The sequence below is a fragment of the Synchiropus splendidus genome, chromosome 3 (genome assembly GCF_027744825.2).
Source record: "Synchiropus splendidus isolate RoL2022-P1 chromosome 3, RoL_Sspl_1.0, whole genome shotgun sequence".
Taxonomy (NCBI): domain Eukaryota; kingdom Metazoa; phylum Chordata; class Actinopteri; order Syngnathiformes; family Callionymidae; genus Synchiropus; species Synchiropus splendidus.
In genome coordinates this window covers 26,860,001-26,865,667 of record NC_071336.1, presented here as the reverse complement: position 1 = coordinate 26,865,667, position 5,667 = coordinate 26,860,001, and positions in this window count along the sequence as shown.

Below are 5,667 nucleotides of genomic sequence, written 5' to 3'. Positions count from 1 at the left end.
TACTTCTAAACCAAACGTGTCTCTGAAATGAAGAGTCTTAAGGGATTTTGTCTGACAACTCTGTGATTATTGCAGAAACTTCTCCAACGCCAAGAAGTCAGAGCAGATGCTGGAGATGACAGAGCAGTTCTGAAGCGCCGTGACAGACTTCAGCACACGTCAAGACCCAGCTGCAGAGTGCTGCGCTCGGCATGTAGCAAGCTGTGCGCCGCATATCCTTAAATTTGGACTGAGAGCATCCCCGTGCACAAGTGAGGGAAAATAGCTGTGATTTTGGGGGTTAAGTTAAAAAGCCAGGAAATAACAGCTTTTGGAAACAAGATAGAAAAAATAAAGACTGGCCCTCACAGAGTGATAAGGAGAAACTCATGTCCTCAATAGAATAATATAATGAGTGAGCAGGAAACGTGAAACACATAGTTATATGTATTATTACGTATATATTAATTATTTACTTGGGCCATTTAAGGGAAAACTCGTATGTAAAGTTCCCTTGGGCAAAAGAATATTAACTACTTTCGTCATTTAATGAAACTATTATTATTAGTATTATTATCATTATTATTTACAGTATTTTTAAGGTAATTGCACACTGTAAAACACAGTTTCAATAAAATATTTATAGAAATCAGTCACTAAATAGTTAAAGAAACTTTCAATGTTTTTAAAAAGATTATTTCAGATAAATTACAGACATTTAATGTATTTTGTTTGTTTTTTACAACGACCCCAAAGTATTTGCTTTTATTTTATTATTGTAATACGTCGCAAAAGTTTTTACTAATTACTTTTATATATAAATAATGACCATTTATCCACAAACAAGGAAAATAATCTAATAAAAAAACAACCTTTGAATAAAACCGTCTCACACGACTTATAGTGAGCTTATACTGCTCTCTAGCGGATTAATCCTGTCATTGCATCACCATCCACTGGCTAAAACCTGGGAAATATGAAAATATTGTAGAATCAAACCCAGTTGTGCTGAAGGAAACCAATGCTGAATTAAAATGACAATGACTCCAGTCGGCAGTTGGAAAGTTTTCAGGCTTGTTTGCCACTGTCGTGTCACATATCTGCAAAAGAAGCCGAGCTATATTCGGCATCAGACTGCTTCAACCATTATCATCTAATAGCTTGCTCAATGGTCCAGCCCCTTTATGTGGCTCCACCGGTCAACCAAGACACACACCATTAGCCCGAGCAAACGTTGCTTTGCAAAGCAACACAAAGAACTCCTTATTTGTATCACATTAGCTCCTCGATGTGGCATGGAATATCATACGAGCGTAGCAGCAATTCATCAAACAATTTTGCCGACGATTTGCTTGACTTGCAGCCGCGCCACGGCGCTCCTTCCTATAAGAAGCTCCACCGGCAAATAAATTAAACATGTGTCATTGAGCATGCTAAATGGCTTGCAACACATAATCATCTAAATAATTACGAGGCCGACATTAAAGTGACCTAGATGGATGATACGATGGGGAAAAATGGAGTTAATGGTGCAAGATTCGATGGGAAAAGATGGCGCTGGAGAGCTGGGGGACGCCGTCACAGGAGGCCGTTTTTTTCCGTTCAAGCTTTTTTCACTGCAAATCCACAGAGCTGCAGGACAATAGGGTGCTTAGCTCCATCAAGAAATAAAGCAGAGAGGGATTTGACGTCGGCCACGCCAAACGTTCATCTTTTTTCCTTTGGTTAAACAGCAACCTGAGGCCTATGAATTCAGCGCAACAGATTGGCAGCTCACTCATTTGTTAGTATTCATTTCATTACCATAGGATTTGTTTTGCCACCAAAAAAAGCAAAGTTGACCTCTATTAACATTTATACAAGGTAATTTCAGGTCGTACACTGCAATTTCATCAGTCTCCGGAGGAAACTAATCACAATACTAATGTGTATTTGAAACATGTGGATTACAACTTCTCTTTTTAAATGAAAAGCAACTGCAAAATGGCAACGGAGAAGAGCCTCCTCACATGTGACGACGCTCATGTTTCAACTCAAATGATGCATCCCGTCAGCAGACATGACAGGCGTACTAATATTCTCCTCGTGGAGGGTAATGTGCACGGCTGTGCGAGTTGTACACATCATTATGTCTCGGCGTGCGCCGTCACGTGATCCCGATGGAGGGAAGGAAGTGGAATGATCAGATGCAAGTACAGTGCAAAAATCGATACACAGTCGTGAATAGTGTGTAGAAAAAGAGCAACCTTTACACTTTCAATATCAATAACTATAGGAGTTTGTGTTATTTTGTGTTCTCTTTGTGTAGTTGCTGTTGTGAATCATATTGTGCTTATCATTCCTTTGTTTGTAAAGATATTAACTGCAAAATGGACAGTCATGTTTCAATAAAACTTTCAAGGTTGGTTGGAAATAGCGTTATTCAGCAGTGATTCGATATTGGTGGTGATGTGAAAAGTTGGTCACATGATAAGCCTCAAACTTACACGTACTAAATTGTCTTTCACGTGAAACGTTTTCCGCTGTAAGTTCTGTGCTCTGTGAGTTATAGACGCTCTGTGAAGCTAGCTGATGTGCTAGATGTGCTGTCTGAACTCATTCCACACAGGATTTTTAAGATGAAGAACATTACCAATGATTTTTGGTTTAAAAGAACTTGGTAATAATATTATTATTACATTATTATTATTATTATTATTATTATTAGCAGTAGTATTCACTGGTAATACTGGCCATTGCTATCAAGCTTCTCAATAGATTCAGACAACTTGGGACCGAAGAGACTCAGGTCACGACCTCATACAAATGATGCCGACAGCATTGAGGTATCTGAATGACAACATAGAACCAATAAACAAACAATCAATGTGACAATTGGGGACTCTGCCTCAAATTGGGAAATGATTTCCCCGGAGTGCTAAAGGTAACAAGTGGGAAATGCAATAACACACGAGCCCTGTGATGCGAAATAGCAAACAGGAAATGCAATTTGGGGAAAAATCCTTCAGGGAAAAACGGCTGATGGGATATGAGGTATGAGGGACAGTGACCTCTGCTGGTTATAAGCGGGTACTGAAGCTGCGCTGGTTTCGTTCATGAATGTAACGTTGTATAAATGTAAAATGTAATAATAATAGACAAAATAAAACATGTTTAGGAGATGTAAAGCAAATAATATTTTGTCTTAAATGTTAAGCAACACCACAAAATATGTGCAATGTGAATAAAAAACTGACTTTATATAATGTAATACTTCATATTGGCTAATATTATAATATGCTGGAACATGTTATAATGCTGTGAAAGCAACACACATGTAACAAGTGCTGCGTCATCTTTGCATCACGCTCATTGTCTTTCAAATGAAAACTGAGAGGCCTAGAATTCGCCACTAATGGCAACACATCGAAGTCTCCCGTTGCCCCGGGTTTATACATTTCAAACTCATTTTGAGCCGTCACATGCATGAAAACACACATCGCAGTAAACACTTCTGAGTTTTCTCAGACAAATGCGCCGTTGATGTGATTGTTCTGCGCCTGTCGCGACAAGTGATGCTGATGATTAATGTGCTGTATAAAATAGAGCCATTACAACCTCATCTCGCAGGAAATGAGGTTCATTTCTTGTGATTAAATGGTTCCATTTAATTAAAATAACAAGAATAGCACTCAGAGAGTGCAGACCTCTGCCTGGCAGTTCATTTCCAACCATGCCCTGATTATCACCTGGTTGTTATTGTCCTTCATTTAAGGGTCATTCTTGGACGGTTGCTGTAAATTGCCCTGAACACGGCATGGCTACAGAGGAAGCTGCCACTTCTGACTCTACATCCCATATCCTTATTTCCATCTCCTGACCATGCATCATGGCTGGTCTCACTACGCTTCTGCAGAGCCTCCCTTTGTATCGAGCTGCTTCTCTTCAGTCACACATCACCCCAGCCAGTCAACACCAGGGTTCACCTTGCTGCACTCTTCTCTTCGCTTCAGTACGCCCAAGACTCGGGCCCCAACCACAGATACGTGGCACTCTCTCTTGGCATCAATCGGAGATGCTGCATGTTTGGCGTAACAAGGTGCTTCTTCTGACATCAGAGATCAAACATGAAGTCGCATGTCAGCCTTAGATGGTGAGCCTCTTTCTCACAAGAACTTGGTAGTCCTTACAAAGTTCTGCATTGAGAATAAACAACTGAGAATAAAACTTGAGATTCCAGATTCCTGCAGAGTCAGCCATCTCCTCAGCAACCCCATGGAGTCCGCCCATCTGGGAGCAAAACGCCTCAAGGAGAGAAGGTTTGCTAATGTGATTGAAACAATCCGGTCTGGAGAAAAAGACGGGTAGTAAAAAAAATCGCTCCAGTAAGTTAAAAACCATGAATGATTCAGCATTTCATTTCCATTTCCCACCCACAGCAGCCTGCAGGGCTTTGGAAAGAATTACGCAAGGTTCGGTTTGGCCACTAGATGACGACAACGAGCAAAGAACATGCTTGTGAACATGTTTATTGACGCTGCTGATACGGAGTCATTTATTTAATTGTGTTTTGAATACGTTTCTTTTCTCCTCTTAAATAATTAATAACCATAATTGGCAGGGATTTAATATTTTACCAAACTATTTGGTTTGACATTATAGAATACGACAATTGTCCAAATTTGTGGTAAAAAAAATAAATAATCGGGCATAATAGTAGAATATACTATATTCATTTTCCAGGAAGGTTTGTTAAAATATGGTTGAAATGGAAGCAAATATATCCAAGATGAAGCTTATAAAACATGATTTAGGGTGGTAAGAATTTGAATGTAATGCAGAAGGGCAGATGCTTTGGGGACTGTAAGGGAGCACTCAATACCTAATTTCACTTTCTGCCGTCCATCCCACGCACTTGTGACACAAATAGATATAATAAATTATTTTTCAAAATAATACATTTTTCTGTGGATATAGCTGTTGTTCATCAATCATATATATATATATATATATATATATATATATATATATATATATATATATATATATATATATATATATATATATATATATATATATTACATGTAACAATAATATTCAATCACCCATAATAGTATTAAATATGATTTGATTTCACATTCTGTTTCCCATTCTTGCTTTGTTGCTGCGTGTTTTCAAACTGGGTTCCAGAAACACTGGTGCCACCTGCTGTTCCATTGACTGCATTGCTATAAATGACGTAACAAATACTAAAGAGGTGTCAATCTGCATGTGTTAGGCAATAAAACTCTGTTGTATGGCTTCATAAATGTTACATTGCTTGCAATTTAGTCAATAATTCTTCTTACATCGCATTACAGAAGAATTTTATTTTAGAATTTTATACATTTATTCTTTCATCCGTTTCAGTCTTACGTTTGGGGACAGGCTGTTCTACTTTGCTATCTATGGTAGTTCTAAATATATTTATCTGGTGAATACAATGTTTTGTTAAAGTGTGACACACAAATCGAGGTTAGATCTGATAAGTTATCTGAAAGTTGGTGGTAGACGACGAGGAGACTAACTACTGCAGCATCTTTCTGCACAGCAGGACATACCGGCTATTTATAGCCCGCCCAGCAGCGCCATCACCTTACGTTTCAATTGGCTGAAATCTAGAAACGCTACATAAGACGAGACCTGATTGGCTGTTCCAGGCGTCGATCG